Source organism: Hypanus sabinus, chromosome 4 (assembly GCF_030144855.1).
Source record: "Hypanus sabinus isolate sHypSab1 chromosome 4, sHypSab1.hap1, whole genome shotgun sequence".
Lineage (NCBI taxonomy): Eukaryota > Metazoa > Chordata > Chondrichthyes > Myliobatiformes > Dasyatidae > Hypanus > Hypanus sabinus.
The window spans coordinates 187,949,707-187,961,720 of record NC_082709.1 but is presented as its reverse complement, the minus strand read 5'-3'; the positions used below and the strand labels follow the sequence as shown (position 1 = coordinate 187,961,720).

The 12,014-nt window shown below is 45.7% G+C and overlaps 1 pseudogene; it reads left to right on the top strand.

Moving 5' to 3' along the window:
• Positions 1-3,487, top strand: part of LOC132392198 (sin3 histone deacetylase corepressor complex component SDS3-like) — a 36,083-nt pseudogene extending 32,596 nt beyond the window's left edge.
• Positions 3,488-12,014: the final 8,527 nt, after the last annotated feature.

The following is a 12,014-nucleotide window of genomic DNA, read 5'->3' as shown; positions in this document are numbered from 1 at the left end:
GGGCCGACTGGCCTAATTCTGCTCCTATGTTTTTTTTATTATTTCTTAATTTACGGGATGTGGGTATCACCAGCTAAGCCAGCATTTATTGCCCCTCCCTAGTTGCCCTTGAGGAGGTGGTGATGAGCTGCCTTCTTGAGCCGCTGCAGTCCCTGAGGTGTAGGTGCACCCACAGTGCTGTTAGGGAGGGAATTCCATGGCTTTGATCCAGTGACAATGAAGCAATGGCGATATATTTCCAAGTCAGGATGGTGAGTGACTTGGAGAGGGATTTCCAAGTGGTGGTGTTCCCAGCTGTCTGCTGTTCTCATCCTTCTGGGTGGTTGTGGTGAACTACATATACCTGTCTGGATATGCCCCCACTGCTGACTGCTCCTGTGGCTCCTCCCACGGACCCTGGTATAAAGGCGATTGGGGACTCCGTCCCGGCCCCAGTCTCCAGGATGCAGTGTGGTGGTCAATTGCTGCTTGTTCTTCCTTCCAGCCAATAAAAGCCTATATCTTGCCTCACGTCTCGGAGAGTTATTGATGGTGCATCAATGGTAGTGGTCGTGGGTCTGGAAGGTGCTGCCTTAGGAACTTTGGTGTGTTGTTGCAGTGCATCTTGTAGACAGTACACACTGCTGCAACTGTTTGTCGATGGTGGAGGGATAGGGTGCTTGTGGAAGGGGGAACAATCAAGTGGGCTGCCTTGTTCTGGATGGACTTGGCCGTATTCACTACCTTTTGGAAGATTTTCGATTCAAAGACACCAGGCTGTGAAGAAACCAGTCAGTATGCACACATCTTTAGGAGTTTCAAATGTCATATCGAATCTTCACAAACTTCTCTAAGTTGAAAGCAAATTGATTGTCAAAGAGCATACATGTCACCAGAGATTCATTTTCTTGCAGGCATACTCAATAAATCCACAATAGAGCAATAATCATCATAGAATACAAAAGCAAAGAGATAATGCTGAGCCTTTATAAAACACTAAGCAGGCCACACTTCCACACTTGGAGTGTTGTCAAAAGGTTTGGGCCCCATATCTCAGAAGGGATGTGTTATCATTGGAGAGAGTCCAAGGAGGTTCACAAGGATGGTTCTGGGAGTGAAGGGGTTACATATAGGGAGCATTTGGCAGCTTTGGGTCTGTACTCACTGGAACTTAGAAGTATGTGGGAGATTTCATTGAAACCTATTGAGTGTTGAAAGGACTAGATGTGTGGACGTGGAGAGGATGGTTCCTATAGTGGAGGTATTGAGACCAAGAGGGCACAACCTCAAAATTGAAGGGCATCCTTTTAGAGCAGGATTATAGAGGAATTTTTTTTAGTCAGAGAGTAGTGAATCTGTGGAATGCTCTGTCACAGACTGCAATGGAGGCCAAATTGGTGTGTATATTTAAGGTGGAAGTTGATCATTTCCTGATCAGTCAGGGCATCAAAGGATATGGCTAGAAGGCAGGTGTATGAGGTTGAGTGGGAACCAGGATCAGGCATTCAACCAGTGTACATGTACAGTAAGACAAGTAACTGTGCAAATACAAAAATAAATAGATAGATAAGCAAGCAAGCAATAAATATTGAGAACATGAGATGAAGAGTCCTTGAAAGCGAGCCCATTGGTTGTAGAAATATTTCAGTGATGGGTTGAATGAAGTTATGAAATTATCCCCTCTGATTCAAGAGCCTGATGGTTGAGGGATAATAATTGTTCCTGAACCTGGTGGTGGGAGTCCTGAGGCTCCTGTACCTTCTTCCTGATGGCAGCAGCAAGAAGAGAGCACGACCTGGGTGGTGGGGCCCCTCATGATGGATGCTACTTTTCTCCAGCAATGCTCCATGTAGATGTGCTCAGTGGCGGGGAGGGTTTTATCCCTGATAAACTGGGCTAAGAGCATCCTGATGTATGCATCTTCATTGTCCAGGGGTGAGTGAAGAGCCAATAAAATTGGATCTGCTGTGGACCTGTTGTGCGGTAGGCAAACTGGAGTAGATCTGGTTCACATCTCAGGCAGGAGTTGATACATTTTATGACCAACTTCACAAAACACTTCATCACCGTGGTTGTACGTGCTGCTGGATGAGTCATTGAGGCACATCACCACGCTCTTCTTGGGCACTGGTATTGAAGTCTGCTTGAAGCAGGTGGGTACCTCAGACTGTCGACACGAGAGATTAAAGGTATCAGTGAACACTCCAGCCAGTTGGTCAGCACAGGTCCTTAGTACCTGGCCAGGTACCCCATCTGGGCCTGATGCTTTCCACTGGTTCACTCTACTGAAGAATGCTCTCACATCAGCCTCAGAGACTGAAATCACAGCGTCATCGGGGGTTGTGGAAGTTTATTTTGACGGTCAATGTGAACAGGGAAGGCATTGAGCTCATCTGGAAGTGAAGCCCTGTTGTCACCTATATGACTTGATTTTACTTTGTAAGAGATTTATCTGGGTGGCAGGATGAAGATATGTTTCTATCAAAGGTACTCATTCTCCCTGCCAGCCTGTCCTTGGGCAAGCTGTAGGAGCTGATTAGCCCCCCATCCCCACCCTGATCAGGGTCATGTGAAGCCATGGGGCAGGTAGTGGATGGTCGTACGAGCAGCTGGTGCATATCACAAGTCCTGGTTATGTGACCACTGACACCAGGCAGACAATCTCTGAAGAGAATTGATAATGGTCGGGGTCACCTGTCTTGTAAAGACACTGCCCAGAAGAAGGCAATGGCAAACCACTTCGGTCGAAATATTTGCCAAGAACAATCATGGTCAAAGACCGCAATCACCCATGTAATGATGATGATGACGAATAGCATTTAGACCAATTTGAAGGTATCGACAATCATCTTGAATATTACAATGAAAATGAAGATTTGGGGGATGCAGTCATCAAAAGCATTGTATAGAGGTAGTCGTAATCTGCACTGATTTTGTTCATGCACAGCCAATCAAAAACAACTCAGCAGCGTGTGCTATCTGTTGATAACGGCTAGGAACTAATACACAGTTTTATAGTACAGTAGTACTGTAGTGTTGTGATTGTTCTATGTTTCATTTAGGTACATAAATTGTTATTCAGTTTGCCTTTGTTATACCTTTTTAACAATTTCCATGAAACTTTGGCTAACTGGGGCTGCCGTCTAACTAAACCAGAATGTACTGGTCCTGAAGTGTCCCACTTAACTGGAATCCGCTGGACACACAGGGAAGAAACTGGGCTTGTTTTCATCTTTCTCTTTCAGAAAATAGACAGAGAGCCGAGTCTGAAGTACTGATTCTCAACACCAGCCTCATCTACATCTGAAAGCCCTTTACAGGAGGTTTTGTGACCAGCATAACTACAGCTCCCAGTAACCATGGACATCCCCTTTTCCAGTGAAAACAGCCTTTCTTCTGAGCTGTTCCTGAAGTCTTGTTGCTTTGCCAAGTTTGCCATAGAAGCGATGGTACCAAATACTCTGAATAATTTCTGTTCTTTTGTGTTTCAGCACTATCTTCACCCTGAGCCCAGCCAGAGTGAGGTGTGTAGATACCTTTAGAATCAGAATTAGCATCAGTTTCAAAATCACTAGCAGATGTCATGAAACTTGTTGCAGCAGTACAATGTAATACATATTAACAAACTACAAATTACAATAAGAAATATACAGTATACATAAAAATTAAATTAATTAAGTAGTGGAAAAAAGGAAATAAAAGAAAGTAGTGAGGTGGTGTTCATTGATTCAATTTCCATTCAGAAATTTGATGGTAGAGAGGAAGAAGCTGTTCCTGAATTGTTGAATGTGTGCCTTCAGGCTCCTGTACCCCCTCCCTCATGGCAGAGGGGAAGAAGCTGTTCCTGAATCGTTGAGTGTGTGCCTTCAGGCTCCTGTACCTCCTCCCTCATGGCAGAGGGGAAGAAGCTGTTCCTGAATCGTTGAGTGTGTACCTTCAGGCTCCTGTACCCCCTCCCTGATGGCAGAGAGGAAGAAGCTGTTCCTGAATCGTTGAGTGTGTGCCTTCAGGCTCCTGTACCTCCTCCCTCATGGCAGAGGGGAAGAAGCTGTTCCTGAATCGCTGAGTGTGTGCCTTCAGGCTCCTGTACCCCCTCCCTCATGGCAGAGGGGAAGAAGCTGTTCCTGAATCGTTGAGTGTGTGCCTTCAGGCTCCTGTACCCCCTCCCTCATGGCAGAGGGGAAGAAGCTGTTCCTGAATCGTTGAGTGTGTGCCTTCAGGCTCCTGTACCCCCTCCCTGATGGCAGAGGGGAAGAAGCTGTTCCTGAATCGTTGAGTGTGTGCCTTCAGGCTCCTGTACCCCCTCCCTGATGGCAGAGGGGAAGAAGCTGTTCCTGAATCGTTGAGTGTGTGCCTTCAGGCTCCTGTACCCCCTCCCTCATGGCAGAGGGGAAGAAGCTGTTCCTGAATCGTTGAGTGTGTGCCTTCAGGCTCCTGTACCCCCTCCCTGATGGCAGAGGGGAAGAAGCTGTTCCTGAATCGTTGAGTGTGTGCCTTCAGGCTCCTGTACCTCCTCCCTGATGGCAGAGGGGAAGAAGCTGTTCCTGAATCGTTGAGTGTGTGTCTTCAGGCTCCTGTACCCCCTCCCTGATGACAGAGGGGAAGAAGCTGTTCCTGAATCGTTGCGTGTGTGCCCTCAGGCTCCTGTACCTCCTCCCTGATGGCAGAGGGGAAGAAGCTGTTCCTGAATCGTTGAGTGTGTGCCCTCAGGCTCCTGTACCTCCTCCCTGATGGCAGAGGGGAAGAAGCTGTTCCTGAATCGTTGAGTGTGTGCCTTCAGGCTCCTGTACCTCCTCCCTGATGGCAGAGGAGAAGAAGCTGTTCCTGAATCGTTGAGCGTGTGCCTTCAGGCTCCTGTACCCCCTCCCTGATGGTCATAATGAGGAGAGGGCATGTCCTTGGTGGTGGCGAAGAGCCTGAACAAGCGGGATCCCTCAGTGGCCACCCATTTTAATTCCACTTCCCATTCCCATTATGGTATGTCCATCCATGGCCTCCTCCACTGTTGTGATGAGGCCACACTTTGGCTGGAGGAACAACACCTTATATTCCGTTTGGGTAGGCTGATGGCATGGACATCAATTTCTCAAACTTCCACTAATGCCTTCCCCCTCCACTTTCACCATTTCCCATCCCCCTTTCCCTCTCTCGTGTTACCTCCTTGCCCGCCCATCACCTCTCTCAGGTGCTCCTCCCCCCTTTTTTCATTCTTCCATGGCCATCTGTCTCTTTCACCCTTTCACCAATCAACTTCCCAGTTCTTTGCTTCCTCCCTCCCCCTCCAAGTTTCACCTATCCACTGGTGTTTCTCTCTCCCACCTATCAAATCTACTCATTTTTTTTCTCCAGTCCTACCAAAGGGTTTCGCCCCAAAACGTCAACTTTTTTTCCATAGATGCTGCCTGGCCTGCTGAGTTCCTCCAGTATTTTGTGTATGTTCCTGGTGGTGGCCATCTTTAATGATGGTATTATACTGGAAATGGAAATGTTTTCAGATATAAACCATTAATAATATGGCTTCTGCCCGCTTTTCTTTGGTGCAGGGTCACAGCCTGAAATGTCAAATGTTTGTTCCTCTCCATAGATGCTGCCTAACTTGCAGAGTTCCTCCGGCATTTTGTGTGTGTTGTTCTGGATTTCCATAATCTGAGGAGTTTTTCATTTTCAATAATACTTGCTGGTCAATATTCAGCTGACTTTGTTCAATAATTCTGAGCCAGTAGACATCAGCAAACAACTGGCTGGTTTGCAGCTCCAGGTCTCAGATGGGTCAGATACTGGTCAGATTTGTCCAAAGTCATCCTAGGGATCAGTGGGATTACTTCTCCTAGACCCACAGCCCAATTAGAAGGCACATCTTGACTGCGGCGGGGATAAATCCCTGTGCTGGGGAGAAAGGCCCATCAACATGATCATTGGAGCCCTGTATACAGCATACAAGGAGTCATACAGCATGGAAACAGGCCCTGGCCCAAATGGACTGTACCGACTATCTTGCCTAACCAACCTAGTCCCATTTCCCCATGTTTGACCCATAACCCTCTAAAGCAGGGGTTCCCAACCTTTTTTTTGCCATGGACTGAGGAGTCGGTTCACCCCAGGTTGAGAAGCCCTGCTCAAAACCTTCCTGGCCATGTAGCTCTTTAACCGTCTCTTAGATATCCCCACCCATATCGTGAACTCTGGTAACTTGTCTGTATACAACATTGTGGGCCAAAGGGCCTGTAATGTGCTCTAGATCTCCATGTTTCTGTGTTTTCTATGTTATACTCACCTCTGTGTGTGTGGAAGAACTCTCTTCTCTCTCACTTTAAGCCTATGCCCTATAAGTTTGAACTTCCCTTCCCTTTGGAAAAGACTTGGTCATCTGGTCCCTCAAGATTTTGTGAACTCTGTCAAGTCTCCCCTCAGCCTCCCTCGCTCCAGCGAAAACTAGATTTTGGAATGGTTCTGGAACTGCAAAACTGCAAATGGCACTCCACTCTTTAGGAAGGGAGGGAGGCAGAAAAAAGGAAATTACAGGCCAGTTAGCCTGACTTTAATGGTTGGGAAGATGTTGGAGTCCACCATTAAGGGTGAGGTTTCAGGGTACTTGGAGGCACAGGATAAAATAGGCCAAAGTCAGCATGGTTTCCACAAGGGGAAATCTTGACTGATAAATCTGTTGGAATTCTTTGAAGAAATGACAGGCAGGATTGACAAAAGAGAGTTAGTAGATGGTGTGTACTTGAATTTTCAGAAGGCCTTTGACAAGGTGCCACACATGAGGCTGCTGAACAAAATGAAAGCCCAGAGTATTTACTAGTATGGACAGAAGATCAGTTGACCATCAGGCAGCAGAGTGAGAATAAAGGGGCCCTTTTCTGGTTGGCTACTGAGGACTAGTGCTGTTCCACAGAGGCAGAGTAGGTTCTGCTTCTTTTCATGCTACAGGTCAATGCCAGAAATGATGGCTTTGTGGTTAAGTTTGCGACTGATATGAAGATAAGTGGAAGAGAAGGTAGTGTTGAGGAAGCAGGGAGTCTACAGAAGGACTTGGCCAGATTGGAAGAATGTGCAAAGAAGTGGTAGATGGAATACGTTGTTGGGAGGTGTATAGCCATGCACTTTGGTAAAATTAATAAAGACCTAAACTATTTTATAAACAGGGAGAAAATTAAAAACAGTCTGAGGTGCAAAGGAACTTGGGAGTCCTTGTGCAGGATTCCCCTAAAGGTTTACTTGCAGGTTGAGTCAGTGGTGAGGAAGGCAAATGCAATGTTAACATTCATTTTGAGAGGACTAGAATATAAGAACAAGGGTATGTTCCTGAAGCTTTATAAGGCAGTGCTGTGGCTTTACTTGGAATACTGTGAGCATATAGACACACTCTGGGCTCTGACTTCTTCTCCTCACCTGCTTATCACCTGAACCTCGTTGTACATGTTTGGTTTAAGATGGCATTGCTGAGGCAGGTGGCAACTTACTGGTGGTTCCTAAAACAAGAAATACAACTAATTGTTTTACTAATAACACTTTACTGTAAAAGGTTATGGTAAACAATCAGTGCAAACAAGGAAGAAATGAGCAAGGGCAATGAGGAGTTGTGGGTTGAAACATGGAATTGTGAGATGGTCGGGTGAGGGCGAAGCATATTCGAGATGGAGTCGGAGTGTGTGGAGAGGAGAAAAGGAGGGGCGGTTGATTTAGAGCCCATCCACCCTGACTGAGAGCAAGGTTAGGTCGATCTTACGAGCCTGATTGAATTTTTTGAGGATGTGACTAAACACATTGATGAAGGAAGAGCAGTAGATGTAGTGTATGTGGATTTCAGCAAGGCATTTGATAAGGTACCCCATGCAAGGCTTATTGAGAAAATAAAGAGGCATGGGATCCACAGGCAAAGAGTGGTTGTAGACGGGTCATATTCTACCTGGAGGCCGGTCACCAGTGGAGTGCCTCAGGGATCTGTTCTGGGACCCTTACTCTTCGTGATTTTTATAAATGACCTGGATGAGGAAGTGGAGGGATGGGTTAGTAAATTTGCTGATGACACAAAGGTTGGTGGTGTTGTGGATAGTGTGGAGGGCTGTCAGAGGTTATAGTGGGACATTGATAGGATGCAAAACTGGGGTGAGAAGTGGCAGATAGAGTTCAACCCAGTTAAGTGTGAAGTGGTTCATTTTGGTAGGTCAAATATGATGACAGAATATAGTATTTATGGTAAGACTCTTGGCAGTATGGAGGATCAGAGGGATCTTGGGGTCCAAGTCCATAGGACACTCAAAGCAGCTGCGAAAGTTGACTCTGTGGTTAAGAAGACAGATGGTTTATTGGCCTTCATCAATCATGGAATTGAATTTAGGAGCCGAAAGGTAATGTTTTAGGACTCTGGTCAGACCCCACTTGGAGCACTGTGCGCAGTTCTGGTCGCCTCACTACAGGAAGGCATAGAAAGGGTGCAGAGGAGATTTACAAGGATGTTGCCTGGATTGGGGAGCATTCCTTATGAGAATAGGTTGAGTGAACTCGGCCTTTTCTCCTTGGAGCGACGAAGAATAAGAGGTGACCTGATAGAGGTGTATAAGATGATGAGAGGCATTGATCGTGTGGATAGTCAGAGGCTTTTTCCCAGGGCTGAAATGGCTTCCACAAGAGGGCACAGGTTTAAGGTGCTGGGGAGTAGATACAGAGAAGATGTCAGGGGTAAGCTTTTTATGCAGAGAGTGGTGATGGTGGGATATGACAGGGTCTTTTAAGAGTCATTTGGATAGGTACATGGAGCTTAGAAAAATAGAAGGCTATGGGCAAGCCTAGTAATTTCTAAGGTAGGGACGTGTTCAGCACAACCTTGTGGGCCAAAGGGCCTGTATGGTGCTGTAGGTTTTCCATGTTTCTGTGGTTCTATGATTTAAGTGACAGGCTGATTTGGAAAGGGCAGGCTGAAGCCTGGTGCTGGGGTCCATGCCCAGAGCGTATTGATGCAACAGGGTCTGGGTCCTAATGTGAGATATGATCTGATGTTTGGACGATTTAAACGCTAGGTCAGATAAATTGAACATAGAATGTAGAAACCCACACCACATTACAGGCCCTTCGGCCCACAATGTTGTGCCGACCATATATCTTACTTGAGAAACAACCCAGAATTTCCCTAGCGCATAGCCTTGTATTTTTCCATGTACCTATCTAAGAGGCTCTTAAAAGACCCTATTGTAGTTGTTTCTACCATCTTCAGTGGCAGTGCATTCCACACACCCACCACTGTCTGTGTGAAAAACTTACCCCTGACATCCCTTCAATACCTATTTCCAAGCACCTTAAACCTATAACCCCTTGTGTCAGCCATTTCAGCCCTGGGAAAAAAGCCTCTGACTATCCACACGATCAATGCCTCTCATTATCTTATACACCTCTATTAGGTCACCTCTCATCCTCCTTCGCTTCAAGGAGAAAAGGCCAAGTTCACTCAACCTATTCTCATAAGGCATTCTCCCCATTTCAGGCAACATCCTTGTAAATCTCCTCTGTACTCTCTCTATGGTATCCACATCCTTCCTGTAGTGAGGTGACCAGAACTGAGTACAGCACTCCAAGTGGGGTATTACCATAGTCCTATATAGCTGCAACATTACCTCTCGACCTTGAACTCAAGCCCACGGTTGATGAAGGGCAATACCCCATACACTTTCTTAGCAACACTGTCAATCTGTGCAGCAGCTTTGAGCATCCTATGGACGTGAACCCCAAGATCTCTCAGATTCTCCACACTGCCAAGAATATTGCATTCTTTCTTCAAATTTGACCTTCCAAAATCAACCTCTTCACACTTATCTGGGTTGAACTCCATCTGCCACTCCTCAGCCCAGTTCTGCAGCCTATCGATGTTTGGTTGTAAACTTTGACAATTGTCCATACTGTCCACAGCACCCCCAACCTTTGTGTCATCAGCAAAATTACTATCCCACCCTTCTACTTCCTTATCCAGGCCATTTATAAAAATCACAAAAAGCTGGGGTCCCAGAACAGATCCCTACGGAACACCACTGGTCACCGACCTCCATGCAGAATACGAGCCATCTACAACCATCCTTTGCTTTCTGTGGGCAAGCCAATTCCGGATCCACAAGCAAAGTCTCCTTCGATATCATGCCTCCTTACTTTCATGGGGATCGCCTTACTAAATGCTTAATGAAATGCCTTACTGAAATCCATATACACTATATCCACTGCACCTTGAAAAGGCAGCATGTTGGGACCTGACGCAAGGTTTGGGTCGACTCTGCTCGCTACACCATGGCATTCACTCCACTCTTTGCTGAACTGGAGATGAGGCTGTAGGCCTGCTTTGGGCTTTGTGTCCGAGGACTCACTGTCATTCTCAATGCTATTTGCTTACTTTTATTGTTTGCGCAGTTTGTTTTTCCTCTCTCTCTCTCTCTCTGCACATTGGGTGTTCATTGGTTTTATATGGGCTCTTCTAGGTTTCTTGCTTTGTGGCTGCCTGTAAGGATTATCTATACATATTTTGATAATAAATGTATTTGAACTTTGATATGTACAGTCACATGCCAATACACTGGAACTTGTGTAGTGGATAATGTAGAACGTTATCAAGCATCACAGGAAGATCTTGTTCAACTGAGTGAGAATGTCTTAACCATCACTATCACACCAACTTCCATATCTTCCCTTGGCAGCACATTCCAGGCACCAATTGAACTCTGTATAAAAACTTGTCTTGTAAATATCGTTTAAACTTGCTCCCTTATCACCTTAATCCTTTGCCCTCTAGTATTGGACTCTGCCCAATATATCACAGACATACCCTCCCCACTACTGGGAGTATTTCCAGGATGTCCTGCCTCAAGAAGGCAACATCCATCAGGGCCATTCCATCTTTTCACAGCTACCATTGGGCAGGAGCTATGGAGCATGAAGAACATAGAGCACTACAGCACAGAAACAGGCCCTTTGACCCATCTAGTCCATGCCGAAACTATTTAGAGTGCCTACGCCCATCAACCAACAAATATTGGACTGAGAGTGTTCTACTTTAATTCATGCAGCATGAGAAATAAAATGGACGGTCTTGAAATTCAGCTACAGATTGGCAAGTATGATGTTGTGGCCATCTCTGAAACTTGGCTAAAGGATGTCTGCCATTGGGAGCTGAACGTCCAAGGATATACGGTGTTTCAGAAAGATAGGTTAGTAGGCAGAGGGTTTGGTGTGGTCTTGTGTATAAGAAATAATATTAAATCGTTAGAAAGGAATGACGTAGGATTAGAAAGTGTAGAGTCTGTATGGGTTGAGTTAAGAAATGGCAAGGGTAAATGGCAGTTGTATACAGGCCTCCAAACAGTAGGCAGGTTGTGGATTACAAATTACAGCAGGAGGTAGAAAAGGAGTGTTAGAGGGGCAATGTCAAGGTAATTGTTGGGGATTTTAACATGGAAGTGGATTGGGAAAACCAGGTCAGTACTGGGCCTCAAGTGAGAGAATTTGTAGAATGTCTAAGGGATGGCTTTTTAGAACAGATTGTTGTTGAGCCCACTAGGGGATTGGCTGTGCTGGGTTGAGGTTTTGTGCAATGATCTGGAGGTGATAAGAGAGCTTAAGGTTAAGGAACCCTTAGGGAACAGTGATCACAATATGGTTGAGCTCACTTTGAAATTTGAGAAGAAACTAAATTCCAATGTATCAGTATTTCAGTGGAATAAAGGAAATTACAATGGCATTAGAGGGGAATTGGCCTAAGTTGACTGGAAAGGGACATTAGCAGGAAGGACAGCAGAGCAGCAATGGCTGGAGTTTCTGTGAAAAATGAGTGAAGTGCAAGACAGATATATTCCAAATAAGAAGAAATTTTCAAATGAAGAAGGACACTACCTTGGCTGACAAGTGAAGTCAGAGCCAAAGTAAAAGCAAAAGAGGGCATCCAAGGAAGCCAGAGCTAGTGGGAAGACAAAGGATTGGGGAGCTTTTAAAAACTTGCAGAAGGACACTAAGAAGGTGATTAGGAAGGAAAAGATGAATAATGAAAGGAAGCTGGT